The sequence below is a fragment of the Eutrigla gurnardus genome (assembly GCF_963514095.1).
Source record: "Eutrigla gurnardus genome assembly, chromosome: 15".
In the NCBI taxonomy this organism is placed as follows: domain Eukaryota; kingdom Metazoa; phylum Chordata; class Actinopteri; order Perciformes; family Triglidae; genus Eutrigla; species Eutrigla gurnardus.
Genome location: NC_139938.1, coordinates 19070315 through 19096230, shown reverse-complemented (window position 1 = coordinate 19096230; position 25916 = coordinate 19070315). Strand labels below are relative to the sequence as shown.

General features: G+C 42.9%; 1 protein-coding gene across 1 annotated transcript in view; it reads right to left on the bottom strand.

Annotated features, from left to right (window-relative positions):
* ttc3 (tetratricopeptide repeat domain 3) overlaps positions 1-25916 on the bottom strand; it is a gene marked incomplete at its 3' end in the record, with an annotated part of 108572 nt that overhangs the window by 73055 nt on the left and 9601 nt on the right. The gene's annotated exons all lie outside the window — the stretch shown is intronic.

The following is a 25916-nucleotide window of genomic DNA, read 5'->3' as shown; positions in this document are numbered from 1 at the left end:
ACCTGTACAGGGAAACAGTTGAGTGCGAAGCACTCAACTGTTTGACAATACATTGTACCTAGTAGTTCTCAGTACTTGAGACTCAGTAGTACTCGGTAGTACTCGGTAGTACTCGGTAGTACTCGCTAGTACTTGAGTGACAGCTGAGTTCAGTGACCTGTAAGGGAAACAGTTGAGTGCGAAGCACTCAACTGTTTGACAATAAATTGTACCTAGTAGTTCTCAGTACTTGAGACTCAGTAGTACTCGGTAGTACTTGGTAGTACTCGGTAGTACTCGCTAGTACTCGCTAGTACTCGGTAGTACTTGAGTGACAGCTGAGTTCAGGGCATATTTTCACCTAGAAACTCCATTTAAACTTTAAAATGGAGACACGAGTGGTGTGCTCTGATTGGTGGACAGGAATGTACTAAAACTACATTAGTAGTGGGATATGTAGTTTTTTTAGTCAATCGTCTTCTGCTCGTCCATACTTTCACCTAGACACTCCATTTAAACTTTAAAATGAGACACGAGTGGTGTGCTCTGATTGGTGGACAGGAATGTACTAAGAACTACATTTAGTAGTGGGAAATGTAGTTTTTTTAGTCAAACGTCTTCTTCTCGTCCATACTTTCACCCAGAAACTCCATTTAAACTTTAAAATGGAGACACGAGTGGTGTGCTCTGATTGGTGGACAGGAATGTACTAAGAACTACATTTAGTAGTGGGAAATGTAGTTTTTTTAGTCAAACGTCTTCTTCTCGTCCATACTTTCACCTAGAAACTCCATTTAAACTTTAAAATGGAGACACGAGTGGTGTGCTCTGATTGGTGGACAGGAATGTACTAAAACTACATTTAGTAGTGGGAAATGTAGTTTTTTTAGTCAAACGTCTTCAACTCAGCCATACTTTCACCTAGAAACTCCGTTTAAACTTTAAACTTTTACCCCCGGGCGGCGGCCCACTGCCTCCCTCTCAAAATTTCCCGGCGGGGGAATTTTCTAGTTAGGGAGGCAGTGCTAAGCACAGCCACCTACTGTTTGCAGAGACAAACAGTAGGTGGCTGTGCGAAGCACAGCCACCTATTGTTATCCTGCGTGTTTTTTCTTATTATTCTTCCTCTTACCCGCTTTTTTTGATTCGCTAAAACTACCAAACAAAAACGAGCACCTACGCGAATGTAACATCAAAACGTGCGCCTTGATCGCGATCGGTGTGCTACTTCAAAAATGTCCAGAATATTTATTTTTCGCGACGCTAGTCGCGAAAAACCAACGAAATTTTCCCATTGAAATGAATGGGACGAGCGAAAAAAAAAAAGCAGAAAATGTAGCTTTTCAAACGCCTGCTGCACAGGCATACTTTCACCTAGAAGCTCCATTTAAACTCTAAAACGTAGACACAAGTCTTGTGTGCTGGTGTGCCAATCCGCGTTTCAATAGCTCATATAGTTTTTGATCAATCACTGTTCAATGACCATGATCGTTTTGGGAGAAATCATGAGATTATAATGGGTGTGTATTGCGCGGAACCTTCTGGGCTAGAGTGCGTGACATCATCAGTTAGAGTGTGGGGGCTTCTCAGTGTTTTTTTCTTTCCAAACTCCTCCCGGCCACAATCTTCACTCTACAGACGTGATATTTTCCAATTTTGTAGACAAACTTGTCCTGTCGCTCACAATGTGCTCAAAAAGTCTGTGCGATTTACAGAATTTGAACTAGCAACCTCTAAGCGCGGCCAAGTCAGGTTTTCTCGTCATCCGCTCCAATGTTAATTTAGAAGCAGATTTTCAAAGAAACCTGATATGAACAGCATTTCTAACTCGCCCTAGCGTCCACATTTCTGAAACTAGGAAAAAATAAAAGTCATCAGTGTCTTCAGCCGAGTCTCGTGGCGCTAACGGTGCGAAAATTTTGGCGATAGGAGTTTCGGTGTGAGCGTGGCATGCTTTTGTTCGGACCCATGCGCAGAGGGGGAATTGAGCGTTAGAGAGAAGCAGAGAGACGCTCCAAAGCAGTCATACACACGCAGCAAGGGCCGTTGCCATGGTGACAGCACTGTGTGGCACTGATCTTCATAACTGACAGCAGGTGTGCTCTGATTGGAGGACAGGAATGTACTAAAACTACATTAGTAGTGGGATATGTAGTTTTTTTAGTCAAACCTCTTCTGCTCGTCCATACTTTCACCTAGACACTCCATTTAAACTTTAAAATGAGACACAAGTACTGGCATACAGTTGAGTGCGAAGCACTCAACTGTTTGCAAGTACATTGTACCTAGTAGTTCTCAGTACTTGAGTCTCAGTAGTACTCGGTAGTACTTGGTAGTACTCGGTAGTACTCGGTAGTACTTGAGTGACAGCTGAGTTCAGTGACATGTACTGGGAAACAGTTGAGTGCGAAGCACTCAACTGTTTGACAATACATTGTACCTAGTAGTTCTCAGTACTTGAGACTCAGTAGTACTCGGTAGTACTCGGTAGTACTCGCTAGTACTTGAGTGACAGCTGAGTTCAGTGACCTGTACAGGGAAACAGTTGAGTGCGAAGCACTCAACTGTTTGACAATACATTGAACCTAGTAGTTCTCAGTACTTGAGACTCAGTAGTACTCGGTAGTACTTGGTAGTACTCGCTAGTACTCGCTAGTACTCGGTAATACTTGAGTGACAGCTGAGTTCAGGGCATATTTTCACCTAGAAACTCCATTTAAACTTTAAAATGGAGAGACGAGTGGTGTGCTCTGATTGGTGGACAGGAATGTACTAAGAACTACATTTAGTAGTGGGAAATGTAGTTTTTTTAGTCAAAGGTCTTCTTCTCGTCCATACTTTCACCTAGAAACTCCATTTAAACTTTAAAATGGAGACACGAGTGGTGTGCTCTGATTGGTGGACAGGAAGGTACTAAAAACTACATTTAGTAATGGGAAATGTAGTTTTTTTAGTCAAACGTCTTCTGCTCGGTCATTCTTTCACCTAGAAACTCCGTTTAAACTTTAAACTTTTACAGACACACCCCCGGGCGGCGGCCCACTGCCTCCCTCTCAAAATTTCCCGGCGGGGGAATTTTCTAGTTATTCTTCCTCTTCTTACCTTTTTTTGATTTCCTACTCCTAAAAAACATAAACGAGCACCTACGCGAATGTAACATCAAAACGTGCGCCTTGATTGGGATCGGTGTGCTACTTAAAAGATGTCCAGAATATTAATTTTTCGCGACGCTAGTCGCGAAAAACCACCGAAATTTTCCCATTGAAATGAATGGGACGAGCGAAAAAAAAGGAACATTCATTGTCGTTTTTCAAACGCCTGCTGCGCAGTCATACTTTCAACTAGAAACTCCATTTAAACTCTAAAACGTAGACACAAGTCTTCTGTCTTGGTGTGTCAATTCGCGTTTCAATAGCTCATATAGTTTTTGATCAATCACTGTTCAATAACCATGATCGTTTTGGGAGAAATCCTGAGATTTCAATGGGTGTGTATTGCGCGGAACCTTCTGGGCTAGAGTGCGTGACATCATCGCTTAGAGTGTGGGGGCTTCTCAGATCTTTTTCCTTTCCAAACTCCTCCCGGCCACAATCTTCACTCTACAGACGTGATATTTTCCAATTTTGTAGACAAACTTGTCCTGTCGCTCACAATGTGCTCAAAAAGTCTGTGCGATTTACAGAATTTGAACTAGCAACCTCTAAGCGCGGCCAAGTCAGGTTTTCTCGTCATCCGCTCCAATGTTAATTTAGAAGCAGATTTTCAAAGAAACCTGATATGAACAGCATTTCTAACTCGCCCTAGCGTCCACATTTCTGACACTAGGAAAAAATAAAAGTCATCAGTGTCTTCAGCCGAGTCTCGTGGCGCTAACGGTGCGAAAATTTTGGCGATAGGAGTTTCGGTGTGAGCGTGGCATGCTTTTGTTCGGACCCATGCACAGAGGGGGAATTGAGCGATAGAGAGAAGCAGAGAGACGCTCCAAAGCAGTCATACACACGCATCAAGGGCCGTTGCCATGGTGACAGCACTGTGTGGCACTGATCTTCATAACTGACAGCAGGTGTGCTCTGATTGGAGGACAGGAATGTACTAAAACTACATTAGTAGTGGGATATGTAGTTTTTTTAGTCAAACCTCTTCAGCTCAGCCATACTTTCACCTAGAAACTCCATTTAAACTTTAAAATGGAGTAGTCGGTAGTACTTGAGTGACAGCTGAGTTCAGTGACCTGTACCTAGTAGTTCTCAGTACTTGAGTCTCAGTACTACTCGCTAGTACTCGGTAGTACTCGGTAGTACTCGGTAGTACTCGGTAGTACTTGAGTGGCAGCTGAGTTCAATGACATGTACTGGGAAACAGTTGAGTGCGAAGCACTCAACTGTTTGACCATACATTGTACCTAGTAGTTCTCAGTACTTGAGACTCAGTAGTACTCGTTAGTACTTGGTAGTACTCGCTAGTACTCGCTAGTACTCGCTAGTACTTGAGTGACAGCTGAGTTCAGTGACCTGTAAGGGAAACAGTTGAGTGCGAAGCACTCAACTGTTTGACAATACATTGTACCTAGTAGTTCTCAGTACTTGAGACTCAGTAGTACTCGGTAGTACTTGGTAGTACTCGGTAGTACTCGCTAGTACTCGCTAGTACTCGCTAGTACTCGGTAGTACTTGAGTGACAGCTGAGTTCAGGGCATATTTTCACCTAGAAACTCCGTTTAAACTTTGAAATGGAGACACGAGTGGTGTGCTCTGATTGGTGGACAGGAATGTACTAAGAACTACATTTAGTAGTGGGAAATGTAGTTTTTTTAGTCAAACGTCTTCTTCTCGTCCATACTTTCACCCAGAAACTCCATTTAAACTTTAAAATGGAGACACGAGTGGTGTGCTCTGATTGGTGGACAGGAATGTACTAAGAACTACATTTAGTAGTGGGAAATGTAGTTTTTTTAGTCAAACGTCTTCTTCTCGTCCATACTTTCACCTAGAAACTCCATTTAAACTTTAAAATGGAGACACGAGTGGTGTGCTCTGATTGGTGGACAGGAATGTACTAAGAACTACATTTAGTAGTGGGAAATGTAGTTTTTTTAGTCAAACGTCTTCTATTCGGACATACTTTCACCTAGAAACTCCATTTAAACTTTAAAATGGAGAGACGAGTGGTGTGCTCTGATTGGTGGACAGGAATGTACTAAAACTACATTTAGTAGTGGGAAATGTAGTTTTTTTAGTCAAACGTCTTCAACTCAGCCATACTTTCACCTAGAAACTCCATTTAAACTTTAAAATGGAGACACGAGTGGTGTGCTCTGATTGGTGGACAGGAAGGTACTAAAAACTACATTTAGTAATGGGAAATGTAGTTTTTTTAGTCAAACGTCGTCTGCTCGGGCATACTTTCACCTAGAAACTCCGTTTAAACTTTAAACTTTTACCCCCGGGCGGCGGCCCACTGCCTCCCTCTCAAAATTTCCCGGCGGGGGAATTTTCTAGTTAGGGAGGCAGTGCTAAGCACAGCCACCTACTGTTTGCAGAGACAAACAGTAGGTGGCTGTGCGAAGCACAGCCACCTATTAAAATCCTGCGTGTTTTTTCTTATTATTATTCCTCTTCTTACTTTTTTTGATTTCCTACTCGTACCGAAAAAAAACGAGCACCTACGCAAATGTAACATCAAAACGTGCGCCTTGATCGGGATCGGTGTGCTACTAAAAAGAAGTCCAGAATATTAATTTTTCGCGACGTAAGTCGCGAAAAACCACCTCAAAAACTCCCATAGGAATGAATGGGACGGACGAAAAAAAAAAAGCAGAAATTGTAGCTTTTCAAACGCCTGCTGCGCAGGCATACTTTCACCTAGAAACTCCATTTAAACTCTAAAACGTAGACACAAGTCTTGTGTCCTGGTGTGTCAATCCGCGTTTCAATAGCTCATATAGTTTTTGATCAATCACTGTTCAATGACCATGATCGTTTTGGGAGAAATCCTGAGATTTCAATGGGTGTGTATTGCGCGGAACCTTCTGGGCTAGAGTGCGTGACATCATCGCTTAGAGTGTGGGGGCTTCTCAGATCTTTTTCCTTTCCAAACTCCTCCCGGCCACAATCTTCACTCTACAGACGTGATATTTTCCAATTTTGTAGACAAACTTGTCCTGTCGCTCACAATGTGCTCAAAAAGTCTGTGCGATTTACAGAATTTGAACTAGCAACCTCTAAGCGCGGCCAAGTCAGGTTTTCTCGTCATCCGCTCCAATGTTAATTTAGAAGCAGATTTTCAAAGAAACCTGATATGAAGAGCATTTCTAACTCGCCCTAGCGTCCACATTTCTGACACTAGGAAAAAATAAAAGTCATCAGTGTCTTCAGCCGAGTCTTGTGGCGCTAACGGTGCGAAAATTTTGGCGATAGGAGTTTCGGTGTGAGCGTGGCATGCTTTTGTTCGGACCCATGCGCAGAGGGGGAATTGAGCGATAGAGAGAAGCAGAGAGACGCTCCAAAGCAGTCATACACACGCAGCAAGGGCCGTTGCCATGGTGACAGCACTGTGTGGCACTGATCTTCATAACTGACAGCAGGTGTGCTCTGATTGGAGGACAGGAATGTACTAAAACTACATTAGTAGTGGGATATGTAGTTTTTTTAGTCAAACCTCTTCAGCTCAGCCATACTTTCACCTAGAAACTCCATTTAAACTTTAAAATGGAGTACTCGGTAGTACTTGAGTGACAGCTGAGTTCAGTGACCTGTACCTAGTAGTTCTCAGTACTTGAGTCTCAGTAGTACTCGGTAGTACTCGCTAGTACTCGGTAGTACTTGAGTGGCAGCTGAGTTCAGTGACCTGTACAGGGAAACAGTTGAGTGCGAAGCACTCAACTGTTTGCAAGTACATTGTACCTAGTAGTTCTCAGTACTTGAGTCTCAGTAGTACTCGGTAGTACTTGGTAGTACTCGGTAGTACTTGAGTGACAGCTGAGTTCAGTGACCTGTACAGGGAAACAGTTGAGTGCGAAGCACTCAACTGTTTGACAATACATTGTACCTAGTAGTTCTCAGTACTTGAGACTCAGTAGTACTCGGTAGTACTCGGTAGTACTCGGTAGTGCTCGCTAGTACTTGAGTGACAGCTGAGTTCAGTGACCTGTACAGGGAAACAGTTGAGTGCGAAGCACTCAACTGTTTGACAATACATTGTACCTAGTAGTTCTCAGTACTTGAGACTCAGTAGTACTCGGTAGTACTTGGTAGTACTCGGTAGTACTCGCTAGTACTCGGTAGTACTTGAGTGACAGCTGAGTTCAGGGCATATTTTCACCTAGAAACTCCATTTAAACTTTGAAATGGAGACATGAGTGGTGTGCTCTGATTGGTGGACAGGAATGTACTAAAAACTACATTTAGTATTGGGAAATGTAGTTTTTTTAGTCAAACGTCTTCTGCTCGGTCATACTTTCACCTAGAAACTCCATTTAAACTTTAAAATGGAGACACGAGTGGTGTGCTCTGATTGGTGGACAGGAATGTACTAAGAACTACATTTAGTAGTGTGAAATGTAGTTTTTTTAGTCAAACGTCTTCTTCTCGTCCATACTTTCACCCAGAAACTCCATTTAAACTTTAAAATGGAGACACGAGTGGTGTGCTCTGATTGGTGGACAGGAATGTACTAAAAACTACATTTAATAGTGGGAAATGTAGTTTTTTTAGTCAAACCTCTTCTGCTCGGTCATACTTTCACCTAGAAACTCCGTTTAAACTTTAAAATGGAGACACGCGTGGTGTGCTCTGATTGGTGGACAGGAAGGTACTAAAAACTACATTTAGTAATGGGAAATGTAGTTTTTTTAGTCAAACGTCGTCTGCTCGGGCATACTTTCACCTAGAAACTCCGTTTAAACTTTAAACTTTTACCCCCGGGCGGCGGCCCACTGCCTCCCTCTCAAAATTTCCCGGCGGGGGAATTTTCTAGTTTCTTATTCTTCCTCTTCCTCTTTTTTTTTGATTCCCTAAAACTGCCAAACAAAAACGAGCACCTACGCGAATGTTACATCAAAACGTGCGCCTTGATCGGGATCGGTGTGCTATTTAAAAGAAGTCCAGAATATTAATTTTTCGCGACGTAAGTCGCGAAAAACCACCGAAATTTCCCCATTGAAATGAATGGGATTAGTAAAAAATGAGCGAAAAAAACAAAGCAGAAAAGGTAGCTTTTCAAACGCCTGCTGCTCAGTCATACTTTCACCTAGAAACTCCATTTAAACTCTAAAACGTAGACACAAGTCTTGTGTCCTGGTGTGTCAATCCGCGTTTCAATAGCTCATATAGTTTTTGATCAATCACTGTTCAATGACCATGATCGTTTTGGGAGAAATCGTGAGATTATAATGGGTGTGTATTGCGCGGAACCTTCTGGGCTAGAGTGCGTGACATCATCAGTTAGAGTGTGGGGGCTTCTCAGATCTTTTTCCTTTCCAAACTCCTCCCGGCCACAATCTTCACTCTACAGACGTGATTTTTTCCAATTTTGTAGACAAACTTGTCCTGTCTCTCACAATGTGCTCAAAAAGTCTGTGCGATTTACAGAATTTGAACTAGCAACCTCTAAGCGCGGCCAAGTCAGGTTTTCTCGTCATCCGCTCTAATGTTAATTTAGAAGCAGATTTTCAAAGAAACCTGATCTGAACAACATTTCTAACTCGCCCTAGCGTCCACATTTCTGACACTAGGAAAAAATAAAAGTCATCAGTGTCTTCAGCCGAGTCTCGTGGCGCTAACGGTGCGAAAATTTTGGCGATAGGAGTTTCGGTGTGAGCGTGGCATGCTTTTGTTCGGACCCATGCGCAGAGGGGGAATTGAGCGATAGAGAGAGGCAGAGAGACGCTCCAAAGCAGTCATACACACGCAGCAAGGGCCGTTGCCATGGTGACAGCACTGTGTGGCACTGATCTTCATAACTGACAGGTGTGCTCTGATTGGAGGACAGGAATGTACTAAAACTACATTAGTAGTGGGATATGTAGTTTTTTTAGTCAAACCTCTTCAGCTCAGCCATACTTTCACCTAGAAACTCCATTTAAACTTTAAAATGGAGTACTCGGTAGTACTTGAGTGACAGCTGAGTTCAGTGACCTGTACCTAGTAGTTCTCAGTACTTGAGTCTCAGTAGTACTCGCTAGTACTCGGTAGTACTCGGTAGTACTCGGTAGTGCTCGGTAGTACTTGAGTGACAGCTGAGTTCAGTGACATGTATTGGCTAACAGTTGAGTGCGAAGCACTCAACTGTTTTACAATACATTGTACCTAGTAGTTCTCAGTACTTGAGTCTCAGTAGTACTCGGTAGTACTCGGTAGTACTTGAGTGACAGCTGAGTTCAGTGACCTGTACAGGGAAACAGTTGAGTGCGAAGCACTCAACTGTTTGACAATACATTGTACCTAGTAGTTCTCAGTACTTGAGTCTCAGTACTACTCGCTAGTACTCGCTAGTACTCGGTAGTACTTGAGTGGCAGCTGAGTTCAGTGACATGTACTGGGAAACAGTTGAGTGCGAAGCACTCAACTGTTTGCAAGTACATAGTACCTACTAGTTCTCAGTACTTGAGTCTCAGTAGTACTCGGTGGTACTTGGTAGTACTCGGTAGTACTTGAGTGACAGCTGAGTTCAGTGACATGTACTGGGAAACAGTTGAGTGCGAAGCACTCAACTGTTTGACAATACATTGTACCTAGTAGTTCTCAGTACTTGAGACTCAGTAGTACTCGGTAGTACTTGGTAGTACTCGGTAGTACTCGGTAGTACTTGAGTGACAGCTGAGTTCAGTGACATGTACAGGGAAACAGTTGAGTGCGAAGCACTCAACTGTTTGACAATACATTGTACCTAGTAGTTCTCAGTACTTGAGTCTCAGTAGTACTCGGTAGTACTCGGTAGTACTCGCTAGTACTTGAGTGACAGCTGAGTTCAGTGACCTGTACAGGGAAACAGTTGAGTGCGAAGCACTCAACTGTTTGACAATACATTGTATCTAGTAGTTCTCAGTACTTGAGCCTCAGTAGTACTCGGTAGTACTTGGTAGTACTCGGTAGTACTCGCTAGTACTCGGTAGTACTTGAGTGACAGCTGAGTTCAGGGCATATTTTCACCTAGAAACTCCATTTAAACTGTAAAATGGAGACACGAGTGGTGTGCTCTGATTGGTGGACAGGAATGTACTAAAAACTACATTTAGTAGTGGGAAATGTAGTTTTTTTAGTCAAACGTCTTTTGCTTGGTCATACTTTCACCTAGAAACTCCATTTAAACTTTAAAATGGAGACACGAGTGGTGTGCTATGATTGGTGGACAGGAATGTACTAAGAACTACATTTAGTAGTGGGAAATGTAGTTTTTTTAGTCAAACGTCTTCTTCTCGTCCATACTTTCACCTAGAAACTCCATTTAAACTTTAAAATGGAGACACGAGTGGTGTGCTCTGATTGGTGGACAGGAATGTACTAAAAACTACATTTAGTAGTGGGAAATGTAGTTTTTTTAGTCAAACGTCTTCTGCTCGGTCATTCTTTCACCTAGAAACTCCGTTTAAACTTTAAACTTTTACCCCCGGGCGGCGGCCCACTGCCTCCCTCTCAAAATTTCCCGGCGGGGGAATTTTCTAGTTAGGGAGGCAGTGCTAAGCACAGCCACCTACTGTTTGCAGAGACAAACAGTAGGTGGCTGTGCGAAGCACAGCCACCTATTGAAATCCGACGTGTTTTTAGGGAGGCAGTGCTAAGCACAGCCACCTACTGTTTGCAGAGACAAACAGTAGGTGGCTGTGCGAAGCACAGCCACCTATTAAAATCCTGCGTGTTTTTTCTTATTATTATTCCTCTTCTTACTTTTTTTGATTTCCTACTCGTACCGAAAAAAAACGAGCACCTACGCAAATGTAACATCAAAACGTGCGCCTTGATCGACATCGGTGTGCTACTTAAAAAATGTCCAGAATATTAATTTTTCGCGACGCTAGTCGCGAAAAACCAACGAAATTTTCCCATTGACTTGAATGGGACGAGCGAAAAAAAAAAAGCAGAAAATGTAGCTTTTCAAACGCCTGCTGCTCAGTCATACTTTCACCTAGAAACTCCATTTAAACTCTAAAACGTAGACACAAGTCTTCTGTCTTGGTGTGTCAATTCGCGTTTCAATAGCTCATATAGTTTTTGATCAATCACTGTTCAATGACCATGATCGTTTTGGGAGAAATCCTGAGATTTCAATGGGTGTGTATTGCGCGGAACCTTCTGGGCTAGAGTGCGTGACATCATCAGTTAGAGTGTGGGGGCTTCTCAGTAGATTTTTCTTTCCAAACTCCTCCCGGCCACAGTCTTCACTCTACAGACGTGATATTTTCCAATTTTGTAGACAAACTTGTCCTGTCTCTCACAATGTGCTCAAAAAGTCTGTGCGATTTACAGAATTTGAACTAGCAACCTCTAAGCGCGGCCAAGTCAGGTTTTCTCGTCATCCGCTCCAATGTTAATTTAGAAGCAGATTTTCAAAGAAACCTGATCTGAACAGCATTTCTAACTCGCCCTAGCGTCCACATTTCTGACACTAGGAAAAAATAAAAGTCATCAGTGTCTTCAGCCGAGTCTTGTGGCGCTAACGGTGCGAAAATTTTGGCGATAGGAGTTTCGGTGTGAGCGTGGCATGCTTTTGTTCGGACCCATGCGCAGAGGGGGAATTGAGCGATAGAGAGAAGCAGACAGACGCTCCAAAGCAGTCATACACACGCAGCAAGGGCCGTTGCCATGGTGACAGCACTGTGTGGCACTGATCTTCATAACTGACAGCAGGTGGGCTCTGATTGGAGGACAGGAATGTACTAAAACTACATTAGTAGTGGGATATGTAGTTTTTTTTAGTCAAACCTCTTCAGCTCAGCCATACTTTCACCTAGACACTCCATTTAAACTTTAAAATGAGACACAAGTACTTGTATGCCAGTGCGAAGCACTCAACTGTTTGCAAGTACATTGTACCTAGTAGTTCTCAGTACTTGAGTCTCAGTAGTACTCGGTAGTACTTGGTAGTACTCGGTAGTACTCGGTAGTACTTGAGTGACAGCTGAGTTCAGTGACCTGTACAGGGAAACAGTTGAGTGCGAAGCACTCAACTGTTTGACAATACATTGTACCTAGTAGTTCTCAGTACTTGAGACTCAGTAGTACTCGGTGGTACTTGGTAGTACTCGGTAGTACTTGAGTGACAGCTGAGTTCAGTGACATGTACTGGGAAACAGTTGAGTGCGAAGCACTCAACTGTTTGACAATACATTGTACCTAGTAGTTCTCAGTACTTGAGACTCAGTAGTACTCGGTAGTACTTGGTAGTACTCGGTAGTACTTGAGTGACAGCTGAGTTCAGTGACATGTACTGGGAAACAGTTGAGTGCGAAGCACTCAACTGTTTGACAATACATTGTACCTAGTAGTTCTCAGTACTTGAGACTCAGTAGTACTCGGTAGTACTTGGTAGTACTCGCTAGTACTCGCTAGTACTTGAGTGACAACTGAGTTCAGTGACCTGTACAGGGAAACAGTTGAGTGCGAAGCACTCAACTGATTGACAATACAATGTACCTAGTAGTTCTCAGTACTTGAGACTCAGTAGTACTCGGTAGTACTCGCTAGTACTCGCTAGTACTCGCTAGTACTCGGTAGTACTTGAGTGACAGCTGAGTTCCGGGCATATTTTCACCTAGAAACTCCATTTAAACTTTAAAATGGAGACACGAGTGGTGTGCTCTGATTGGTGGACAGGAATGTACTAAGAACTACATTTAGTAGTGGGAAATGTAGTTTTTTTAGTCAAACGTCTTTTGCTCGGTCATACTTTCACCTAGAAACTCCATTTAAACTTTAAAATGGAGACACGAGTGGTGTGCTCTGATTGGTGGACAGGAAGGTACTAAAAACTACATTTATTAATGGGAAATGTAGTTTTTTTAGTCAAACGTCGTCTGCTCGGGCATACTTTCACCTAGAAACTCCGTTTAAACTTTAAACTTTTACCCCCGGGCGGCGGCCCACTGCCTCCCTCTCAAAATTTCCCGGCGGGGGAATTTTCTAGTTTCTTCTTATTATTCCTCTTCCTCTTTTTTTTTGATTCCCTAAAACTGCCAAACAAAAACGAGCACCTACGCGAATGTAACATCAAAACGTGCGCCTTGATCGGGATCGGTGTGCTACTTCAAAAATGTCCAGAATATTAATTTTTCGCGACGTAAACCAACGAAACCAACGAAATTTTCCCATTGAAATGAATGGGACGAGCGAAAAAAAAAAAGCAGAAAATGTAGCTTTTCAAACGCCTGCTGCGCAGTCATACTTTCACCTAGAAACTCCATTTAAACTCTAAAACGTAGACACAAGTCTTGTGTGCTGGTGTGCCAATCCGCGTTTCAATAGCTCATATAGTTTTTGATCAATCACTGTTCAATGACCATGATCGTTTTGGGAGAAATCATGAGATTATAATGGGTGTGTATTGCGCGGAACCTTCTGGGCTAGAGTGCGTGACATCATCAGTTAGAGTGTGGGGGCTTCTCAGTAGATTTTTCTTTCCAAACTCCTCCCGGCCACAGTCTTCACTCTACAGACGTGATATTTTCCAATTTTGTAGAGAAACTTGTCCTGTCTCTCACAATGTGCTCAAAAAGTCTGTGCGATTTACAGAATTTGAACTAGCAACCTCTAAGCGCGGCCAAGTCAGGTTTTCTCGTCATCCGCTCCAATGTTAATTTAGAAGCAGATTTTCAAAGAAACCTGATCTGAACAGCATTTCTAACTCGCCCTAGCGTCCACATTTCTGACACTAGGAAAAAATAAAAGTCATCAGTGTCTTCAGCCGAGTCTTGTGGCGCTAACGGTGCGAACATTTTGGCGATAGGAGTTTCGGTGTGAGCGTGGCATGCTTTTGTTCGGACCCATGCGCAGAGGGGGAATTGAGCGATAATTAGAAGCAGAGAGACGCTCCAAAGCAGTCATACACACGCAGCAAGGGCCGTTGCCATGGTGACAGCACTGTGTGGCAATGATCTTCATAACTGACAGCAGGTGTGCTCTGATTGGAGGACAGGAATGTACTAAAACTACATTAGTAGTGGGATATGTAGTTTTTTTAGTCAAACCTCTTCAGCTCAGCCATACTTTCACCTAGAAACTCCATTTAAACTTTAAAATGGAGTACTCGGTAGTACTTGAGTGACAGCTGAGTTCAGTGACCTGTACCTAGTAGTTCTCAGTACTTGAGTCTCAGTAGTACTCGCTAGTACTCGGTAGTGCTCGGTAGTACTTGAGTGACAGCTGAGTTCAGTGACCTGTACAGGGAAACAGTTGAGTGCGAAGCACTCAACTGTTTGACAATACATTGTACCTAGTAGTTCTCAGTACTTGAGTCTCAGTAGTACTCGGTGGTACTTGGTAGTACTCGGTAGTACTTGAGTGACAGCTGAGTTCAGTGACATGTACTGGGAAACAGTTGAGTGCGAAGCACTCAACTGTTTGACAATACATTGTACCTAGTAGTTCTCAGTACTTGAGTCTCAGTAGTACTCGGTGGTACTTGGTAGTACTCGGTAGTACTTGAGTGACAGCTGAGTTCAGTGACATGTACTGGGAAACAGTTGAGTGCGAAGCACTCAACTGTTTGACAATACATTGTACCTAGTAGTTCTCAGTACTTGAGACTCAGTAGTACTCGGTAGTACTTGGTAGTACTCGGTAGTACTCGCTAGTACTCGGTAGTACTTGAGTGACAGCTGAGTTCAGGGCATATTTTCACCTAGAAACTCCATTTAAACTTTAAAATGGAGACACGAGTGGTGTGCTCTGATTGGTGGACAGGAATGTACTAAGAACTACATTTAGTAGTGGGAAATGTAGTTTTTTTAGTCAAACGTCTTCTTCTCGTCCATACTTTCACCTAGAAACTCCATTTAAACTTTAAAATGGAGACACGAGTGGTGTGCTCTGACTGGTGGACAGGAATGTACTAAGAACTACATTTAGTAGTGGAAAATGTAGTTTTTTGAGTAAAACGTCGTCTGCTCGGTCATTCTTTCACCTAGAAACTCCGTTTAAACTTTAAACTTTTACAGACACACCCCCGGGCGGCGGCCCACTGCCTCCCTCTCAAAATTTCCCGGCGGGGGAATTTTCTAGTTTCTTCTTATTCTTCCTCTTCTTACCTTTTTTTGATTCGCTAAAACTGCCAAACAAAAACGAGCACCTACGCGAATGTAACATCAAAACGTGCGCCTTGATCGGGATCGGTGTGCTACTTCAAAAATGTCCAGAATATTAATTTTTCGCGACGTAAGTCGCGAAAAACCACTGAAATTTCCCCATTGAAATGAATGGGACGAGCGAAAAAAACTAAACAGAAAATGTAGCTTTTCAAACGCCTGCTGCTCAGTCATACTTTCAGCTAGAAACTCCATTTAAACTCTAAAACGTAGACACAAGTCTTGTGTGCTGGTGTGCCAATCCGCGTTTCAATAGCTCATATAGTTTTTGATCAATGACTGTTCAATGACCATGATCGTTTTGGGAGAAATCCTGAGATTTCAATGGGTGTGTATTGCGCGGAACCTTCTGGGCTAGAGTGCGTGACATCATCAGTTAGAGTGTGGGGGCTTCTCAGATCTTTTTCCTTTCCAAACTCCTCCCGGCCACAATCTTCACTCTACAGACGTGATATTTTCCAATTTTGTAGACAAACTTGTCCTGTCGCTCACAATGTGCTCAAAAAGTCTGTGCGATTTACAGAATTTGAACTAGCAACCTCTAAGCGCGGCCAAGTCAGGTTTTCTCGTCATCCGCTCCAATGTTAATTTAGAAGCAGATTTTCAAAGAAACCTGATCTGAACAGCATTTCTAACTCGCCCTAGCGTCCACATTTCTGACACTAGGAAAAAATAAAAGTCATCAGTGTCTTCAGCCGAGTCTTGTGGCGCTAACGGTGCGAACATTTTAGCGAAAGGAGTTTCGGTGTGAGCGGGCATGCTTTTGTTCGGACCCATGCGCAGAGGGGGAATTGAGCGATAGAGAGAAGCAGAGAGACGCTCCAAAGCAGTCATACACATCCAGCAAGGGCCGTTGCCATGGTGACAGCACTGTGTGGCACTGATCTTCATAACTGACAGCAGGTGTGCTCTGATTGGAGGACAGGAATGTACTAAAACTACATTAGTAGTGGGATATGTAGTTTTTTTAGTCAAACCTCTTCTGCTCGTCCATACTTTCACCTAGACACTCCATTTAAACTTTAAAATGAGACACAAGTACTGGCATACAGTTGAGTGCGAAGCACTCAACTGTTTGCAAGTACATTGTACCTAGTAGTTCTCAGTACTTGAGTCTCAGTAGTACTCGGTAGTACTTGGTAGTACTCGGTAGTACTCGGTAGTACTTGAGTGACAGCTGAGTTCAGTGACCTGTACAGGGAAACAGTTGAGTGCGAAGCACTCAACTGTTTGACAATACATTGTACCTAGTAGTTCTCAGTACTTGAGACTCAGTAGTACTCGGTAGTACTCGGTAGTACTCGGTAGTACTTGAGTGACAGCTGAGTTCAGTGACCTGTACAGGGAAACAGTTGAGTAAGAAGCACTCAACTGTTTGACAATACATTGTACCTAGTAGTTCTCAGTACTTGAGACTCAGTAGTACTCGGTAGTACTCGGTAGTACTCGGTAGTACTCGCTAGTACTTGAGTGACAGCTGAGTTCAGTGACCTGTACAGGGAAACAGTTGAGTGCGAAGCACTCAACTGTTTGACAATACATTGTACCTAGTAGTTCTCAGTACTTGAGACTCAGTAGTACTCGGTAGTACTTGGTAGTACTCGGTAGTACTCGCTAGTACTCGCTAGTACTCGCTAGTACTCGGTAATACTTGAGTGACAGCTGAGTTCAGGGCATATTTTCACCTAGAAACTCCATTTAAACTTTAAAATGGAGAGACGAGTGGTGTGGTCTGATTGGTGGACAGGAATGTACTAAGAACTACATTTAGTAGTGGGAAATGTAGTTTTTTTAGTCAAACGTCTTCTTCTCGTCCATACTTTCACCCAGAAACTCCATTTAAACTTTAAAATGGAGACACGAGTGGTGTGCTCTGATTGGTGGACAGGAATGTACTAAGAACTACATTTAGTAGTGGGAAATGTAGTTTTTTTAGTCAAACGTCTTCTTCTCGTCCATACTTTCACCTAGAAACTCCATTTAAACTTTAAAATGGAGACACGAGTGGTGTGCTCTGATTGGTGGACAGGAATGTACTAAGAACTACATTTAGTAGTGGGAAATGTAGTTTTTGTAGTCAAACGTCTCCTTCTCGTCCATACTTTCACCTAGAAACTCCATTTAAACATTAAAATGGAGACACGAGTGGTGTGCTCTGATTGGTGGACAGGAATGTACTAAGAACTACATTTAGTAGTGGGATATGTAGTTTTTTAGTCAAACCTCTTCTGCTCGGGCATACTTTCACCTAGAAACTCCGTTTAAACTTTAAAATGGAGACACGAGTGGTGTGCTCTGATTGGTGGACAGGAATGTACTAAGAACTACATTTAGTAGTGGGAAATGTAGTTTTTTTAGTCAAACGTCGTCTGCTCGGGCATACTTTCACCCAGAAACTCCATTTAAACTTTAAAATGGAGACACGAGTGATGTGCTCTGATTGGTGGACAGGAATGTACTAAGAACTACATTTAGTAGTGGGAAATGTAGTTTTTTTAGTCAAACGTCTTCTTCTCGTCCATACTTTCACCTAGAAACTCCATTTAAACTTTAAAATGGAGACACGAGTGGTGTGCTCTGATTGGTGGACAGGAATGTACTAAAAACTACATTTAGTAGTGGGAAATTTAGTTTTTTTAGTCAAACGTCTTCCGCTCGGTCATTCTTTCACCTAGAAACTCCGTTTAAACTTTAAACTTTTACAGACACGCCCCCGGGCGGCGTCCCACTGCCTCCCTCTCAAAATTTCCCGGCGGGGGAATTTTCTAGTTAGGGAGGCAGTGCTAAGCACAGCCACCTACTGTTTGCAGAGACAAACAGTAGGTGGCTGTGCGAAGCACAGCCACCTATTGTTATCCTGCGTGTTTTTAGGGAGGCAGTGCTAAGCACAGCCACCTACTGTTTGTAGGTACAAACAGTAGGTGGCTGTGCGAAGCACAGCCACCTATTGTTCTCCTGCGCGTTTTTTCTTATTATTCCTCCTCCCGTTTTTTTGATTCGCTACTCCTACCGAACAAAAACGAGCACCTAGGCGAATGTAACATCAAAACGTGCGGCTTGATCGGGATCGGTGTGCTACTTAAAAGAAGTCCAGAATATTAATTTTTCGCGACGTAAGTCGCGAAAAACCACCTCAAAAAATCCCATAGGAATGAATGGGACGAGCGAAAAAAAAAGAAAAAAAAAAAGCAGAAAAGGTAGCTTTTCAAACGCCTGCTGCTCAGTCATACTTTCACCTAGAAACTCCATTTAAACTCTAAAACGTAGACACAAGTCTTGTGTCCGGGTGTGCCAATCCGCGTTTCAATAGGTCATATAGTTTCTGATCAATCACTGTTCAATGACCATGATCATTTTGGGAGAAATCATGAGTTTATAATGGGTGTGTATTGCGCGGAACCTTCTGGGCTAGAGTGCGTGACATCATCGCTTAGAGTGTGAGGGCTTCTCAGATTTTTTTCCTTTCCAAACTCCTCCCGGCCACAATCTTGACTCTACCGATGTGATATTTTCCAATTTTGTAGAGAAACTTGTCCTGTCTCTCACAATGTGCTCAAAATCTCTGTGACATTTACAGAATTTGAACTAGCAACCTCTAAGCGCGGCCAAGTCCATTTTTTTCGTCATCCGCTCTAATGTTAATTTAGAAGCAGATTTTCAAAGAAACCTGAAACGAACAGCATTTCTAACTCGCCCTAGCGTCCACATTTCTGACACTAGGAAAAAGTAAAAGTCATCAGTGTCTTCATCAGAGTCTTGTGGCGCTAACGGTGTGGAAATTTTGCCGATAGGACTTTCGGTGTGAGTGTGGGAAGCTTTTGTTCGGAGACTGCACAAAACTGAAATTCAGACACAGATAGAGGCTTTCGAGAGTCACAGACACAGACACACACATGCAGAGGGGCGTTGCTATGGTGATGGAGCACCTGTGGCTTTGAGCTTCATAACTCACAGCAGGTGTGCTCTGATTGGTGGACAGAGAGGAGCAGTCCTTGGGAAGTGTAGTCCATCGTCAACTCAGCCATACTTTCACCTAGAAACTACATTTAAACTTTAAAATGGAGACTAACTGTCTCTGTCTCACTCCGAAGTGATAGCAGGTGCGCTCTGACTGGCAGAGTTGTAGTTTTTCAAACAATACATAGTACCTAGTACTTGGTAGTACTTTGTAGTACTTGAGTGACAGCTGACCTCGGTGACATGTACTGGCATACAGTTGAGCGCGAAGCGCTCAACTGTTTGACAATACATAGTACCTAGTAGTTCTCAGTACTTGAGTCTCAGTAGTACTCTGTAGTAGTTGGTAGTACTTGGTAGTAATTGGTAGTACTTGAGTGACAGCTGACCTCGGTGACATGTACTGGCAAACAGTTGAGCGCGAAGCGCTAAGCTGTTTGACAATACATAGTACCTAGTAGTTCTCAGTACTTGAGTCTCTGTAGTACTTGGTAGTAATTGGTAGTACTTGAGTGACAGCTGACCTTGGTGACATGTACTGGCATACAGTTGAGCGCGGAGCGCTCAACTGTTTGACAATACATAGTACCTAGTATTTCTCAGTACTTGAGTCTCAGTAGTACTCTGTAGTTCTTGGTAGTACTTGGTAGTAATTGGTAGTACTTGAGTGACAGCTGACCTCGGTGACATGTACTGGCAAACAGTTGAGCGCGAAGCGCTCAGCTGTTTGACAATACATAGTACCTAGTAGTTCTCAGTACTTGAGACTCAGTAGTACTCGGTAGTACTCGGTAGTACTCGCTAGTACTTGAGTGACAGCTGAGTTCAGTGACCTGTACAGGGAAACAGTTGAGTGCGAAGCACTCAACTGTTTGACAATACATTGTACCTAGTAGTTCTCAGTACTTGAGACTCAGTAGTACTCGGTAGTACTTGGTAGTACTCGGTAGTACTCGCTAGTACTCGCTAGTACTCGCTAGTACTCGGTAATACTTGAGTGACAGCTGAGTTCAGGGCATATTTTCACCTAGAAACTCCATTTAAACTTTAAAATGGAGACACGAGTAGTGTGCTCTGATTGGTGGACAGGAATGTACTAAGAACTACATTTAGTAGTGGGAAATGTAGTTTTTTTAGTCAAACGTCTTCTTCTCGTCCATACTTTCACCCAGAAACTCCATTTAAACTTTAAAATGGAGACACGAGTGGTGTGCTCTGATTGGTGGATAGGAATGTACTAAGAACTACATTTAGTAGTGGGAAATGTAGTTTTTTTAGTCAAACGTCTTCTTCTCGTCCATACTTTCACCCAGAAACTCCATTTAAACTTTAAAATGGAGACACGAGTGGTGTGCTCTGATTGGTGGATAGGAATGTACTAAGAACTACATTTAGTAGTGGGAAATGTAGTTTTTTTAGTCAAACGTCTTCTTCTCGTCCATACTTTCACCTAGAAACTCCATTTAAACTTTAAAATGGAGACACGAGTGGTGTGCTCTGATTGGTGGACAGGAATGTACTAAAAACTACATTTAGTAATGGGAAATGTAGTTTTTTTAGTCAAACGTCTTCTACTCGGACATACTTTCACCTAGAAACTCCATTTAAACTTTAAAATGGAGACACGAGTGGTGTGCTCTGATTGGTGGACAGGAATGTACTAAAAACTACATTTAGTAGTGGGAAATGTAGTTTTTTTAGTCAAACGTCTTCTTCTCGTCCATACTTTCACCTAGAAACTCCATTTAAACTTTAAAATGGAGACACGAGTGGTGTGCTCTGATTGGTGGACAGGAATGTACTAAGAACTACATTTAGTAGTGGGAAATGTAGTTTTTTTAGTCAAACGTCTTTTGCTCGGTCATACTTTCACCTAGAAACTCCATTTAAACTTTAAAATGGAGACACGAGTGGTGTGCTCTGATTGGTGGACAGGAATGTACTAAGAACTACATTTAGTAGTGGGAAATGTAGTTTTTTTAGTCAAACGTCTTCTTCTCGTCCATACTTTCACCTAGAAACTCCATTTAAACTTTAAACTTTTACAGACACACCCCCGGGCGGCGGCCCACTGCCTCCCTCTCAAAATTTCCCGGCGGGGGAATTTTCTAGTTTCTTATTATTCTTCCTCTTACCCGCTTTTTTTGATTCGCTAAAACTACCAAACAAAAACGAGCACCTACGCGAATGTAACATCAAAACGTGCGCCTTGATCGCGATCGGTGTGCTACTTCAAAAATGTCCAGAATATTAATTTTTCGCGACGCTAGTCGCGAAAAACCAACGAAATTTTCCCATTGAAATGAATGGGACGAGCGAAAAAAAAAAAGCAGAAAAGGTAGCTTTTCAAACGCCTGCTGCACAGGCATACTTTCACCTAGAAGCTCCATTTAAACTCTAAAACGTAGACACAAGTCTTGTGTGCTGGTGTGCCAATCCGCGTTTCAATAGCTCATATAGTTTTTGATCAATCACTGTTCAATGACCATGATCGTTTTGGGAGAAATCATGAGATTATAATGGGTGTGTATTGCGCGGAACCTTCTGGGCTAGAGTGCGTGACATCATCAGTTAGAGTGTGGGGGCTTCTCAGTGTTTTTTTCTTTCCAAACTCCTCCCGGCCACAATCTTCACTCTACAGACGTGATATTTTCCAATTTTGTAGACAAACTTGTCCTGTCGCTCACAATGTGCTCAAAAAGTCTGTGCGATTTACAGAATTTGAACTAGCAACCTCTAAGCGCGGCCAAGTCAGGTTTTCTCGTCATCCGCTCCAATGTTAATTTAGAAGCAGATTTTCAAAGAAACCTGATATGAACAGCATTTCTAACTCGCCCTAGCGTCCACATTTCTGACACTAGGAAAAAATAAAAGTCATCAGTGTCTTCAGCCGAGTCTCGTGGCGCTAACGGTGCGAAAATTTTGGCGATAGGAGTTTCGGTGTGAGCGTGGCATGCTTTTGTTCGGACCCATGCGCAGAGGGGGAATTGAGCGTTAGAGAGAAGCAGAGAGACGCTCCAAAGCAGTCATACACACGCAGCAAGGGCCGTTGCCATGGTGACAGCACTGTGTGGCACTGATCTTCATAACTGACAGCAGGTGTGCTCTGATTGGAGGACAGGAATGTACTAAAACTACATTAGTAGTGGGATATGTAGTTTTTTTAGTCAAACCTCTTCAGCTCAGCCATACTTTCACCTAGAAACTCCATTTAAACTTTAAAATGGAGTACTCGGTAGTACTTGAGTGACAGCTGAGTTCAGTGACCTGTACCTAGTAGTTCTCAGTACTTGAGTCTCAGTAGTACTCGCTAGTACTCGCTAGTACTCGGTAGTACTCGGTAGTGCTCGGTAGTACTTGAGTGACAGCTGAGTTCAGTGACATGTATTGGCTAACAGTTGAGTGCTTCGCACTCAACTGTTTTACAATACATTGTACCTAGTAGTTCTCAGTACTTGAGTCTCAGTAGTACTCGGTAGTACTCGGTAGTACTTGAGTGACAGCTGAGTTCAGTGACCTGTACAGGGAAACAGTTGAGTGCGAAGCACTCAACTGTTTGACAATACATTGTACCTAGTAGTTCTCAGTACTTGAGTCTCAGTACTACTCGCTAGTACTCGCTAGTACTCGGTAGTACTCGGTAGTACTCGGTAGTACTTGAGTGACAGCTGAGTTCAGTGACATGTACTGGGAAACAGTTGAGTGCGAAGCACTCAACTGTTTGACAATACATTGTACCTAGTAGTTCTCAGTACTTGAGACTCAGTAGTACTCGGTAGTACTTGGTAGTACTCGGTAGTACTTGAGTGATAGCTGAGTTCAGTGACATGTACTGGGAAACAGTTGAGTGCGAAGCACTCAACTGTTTTACAATACATTGTACCTACTAGTTCTCAGTACTTGAGTCTCAGTAGTACTCGGTGGTACTTGGTAGTACTCGGTAGTACTTGAGTGACAGCTGAGTTCAGTGACATGTACTGGGAAACAGTTGAGTGCGAAGCACTCAACTGTTTGACAATACATTGTACCTAGTAGTTCTCAGTACTTGAGACTCAGTAGTACTCGGTAGTACTTGGTAGTACTCGCTAGTACTCGGTAGTACTTGAGTGACAGCTGAGTTCAGGGCATATTTTCACCTAGAAACTCCATTTAAACTTTAAAATGGAGACACGAGTGGTGTGCTCTGATTGGTGGACAGGAATGTACTAAAAACTACATTTAGTAATGGGAAATGTAGTTTTTTTAGTCAAACGTCTTCTACTCGGACATACTTTCACCTAGAAACTCCATTTAAACTTTAAAATGGAGACACGAGTGGTGTGCTCTGATTGGTTGACAGGAATGTACTAAAAACTACATTTAGTAGTGGGAAATGTAGTTTTTTTAGTCAAACGTCGTCTGCTCGGGCATACTTTAACCTAGAAACTCCGTTTAAACTTTAAACTTTTACCCCCGGGCGGCGGCCCACTGCCTCCCTCTCAAAATTTCCCGGCGGGGGAATTTTCTAGTTAGGGAGGCAGTGCTAAGCACAGCCACCTACTGTTTGCAGAGACAAACAGTAGGTGGCTGTGCGAAGCACAGCCACCTATTGTTATCCTGCGTGTTTTTTCTTCATATTATTATTCCTCTTCTTACCTTTTTTTGATTCCCTAAAACTGCCAAACAAAAACGAGCACCTACGCGAATGTTACATCAAAACGTGCGCCTTGATCGGGATCGGTGTGCTACTAAAAAGAAGTCCAGAATATTAATTTTTCGCGACGTAAGTCGCGAAAAACCACCGAAATTTCCCCATTGAAATGAATGGGACGAGCGAAAAAAAAAAAGCAGAAAAGGTAGCTTTTCAAACGCCTGCTGCACAGGCATACTTTCACCTAGAAGCTCCATTTAAACTCTAAAACGTAGACACAAGTCTTGTGTGCTGGTGTGCCAATCCGCGTTTCAATAGCTCATATAGTTTTTGATCAATCACTGTTCAATGACCATGATCGTTTTGGGAGAAATCATGAGATTATAATGGGTGTGTATTGCGCGGAACCTTCTGGGCTAGAGTGCGTGACATCATCAGTTAGAGTGTGGGGGCTTCTCAGATCTTTTTCCTTTCCAAACTCCTCCCGGCCACAATCTTCACTCTACAGACGTGATATTTTCCAATTTTGTAGACAAACTTGTCCTGTCTCTCACAATGTGCTCAAAAAGTCTGTGCGATTTACAGAATTTGAACTAGCAACCTCTAAGCGCGGCCAAGTCAGGTTTTCTCGTCATCCGCTCCAATGTTAATTTAGAAGCAGATTTTCAAAGAAACCTGATATGAACAGCATTTCTAACTCGCCCTAGCGTCCACATTTCTGACACTAGGAAAAAATAAAAGTCATCAGTGTCTTCAGCCGAGTCTGGTGGCGCTAACGGTGCGAAAATTTTGTCGATAGGAGTTTCGGTGTGAGCGTGGCATGCTTTTGTTCGGACCCATGTGCAGAGGGGGAATTGAGCGATAGAGAGAAGCAGAGAGACGCTCCAAAGCAGTCATACACACGCAGCAAGGGCCGTTGCCATGGTGACAGCACTGTGTGGCACTGATCTTCATAACTGACAGCAGGTGTGCTCTGATTGGAGGACAGGAATGTACTAAAACTACATTAGTAGTGGGATACGTAGTTTTTTTAGTCAAACCTCTTCAGCTCAGCCATACTTTCACCTAGACACTCCATTTAAACTTTAAAATGAGACACAAGTACTGGCATACAGTTGAGTGCGAAGCACTCAACTGTTTGCAAGTACATTGTACCTAGTAGTTCTCAGTACTTGAGTCTCAGTAGTACTCGGTAGTACTTGGTAGTACTCGGTAGTACTTGGTAGTACTTGAGTGACAGCTGAGTTCAGTGACCTGTACAGGGAAACAGTTGAGTGCGAAGCACTCAACTGTTTGACAATACATTGTACCTAGTAGTTCTCAGTACTTGAGACTCAGTAGTACTCGGTGGTACTTGGTAGTACTCGGTAGTACTTGAGTGACAGCTGAGTTCAGTGACATGTACTGGGAAACAGTTGAGTGCGAAGCACTCAACTGTTTGACAATACATTGTACCTAGTAGTTCTCAGTACTTGAGACTCAGTAGTACTCGGTAGTACTTGGTAGTACTCGGTAGTACTTGAGTGACAGCTGAGTTAAGTGACCTGTATTGGCTAACAGTTGAGTGCGAAGCACTCAACTGTTTTACAATACATTGTACCTAGTAGTTCTCAGTACTTGAGTCTCAGTAGTACTCGGTAGTACTCGGTAGTACTTGAGTGACAGCTGAGTTCAGTGACCTGTACAGGGAAACAGTTGAGTGCGAAGCACTCAACTGTTTGACAATACATTGTACCTAGTAGTTCTCAGTACTTGAGACTCAGTAGTACTCGGTAGTACTTGGTAGTACTCGGTAGTACTCGCTAGTACTCGGTAGTACTTGAGTGACAGCTGAGTTCAGGGCATATTTTCACCTAGAAACTCCATTTAAACTTTAAAATGGAGACACGAGTGGTGTGCTCTGATTGGTGGACAGGAATGTACTAAAAACTACATTTAGTAGTGGGAAATGTAGTTTTTTTAGTCAAACGTCTTCTGCTCGTCCATACTTTCACCTAGAAACTCCATTTAAACTTTAAAATGGAGACACGAGTGGTGTGCTCTGATTGGTGGACA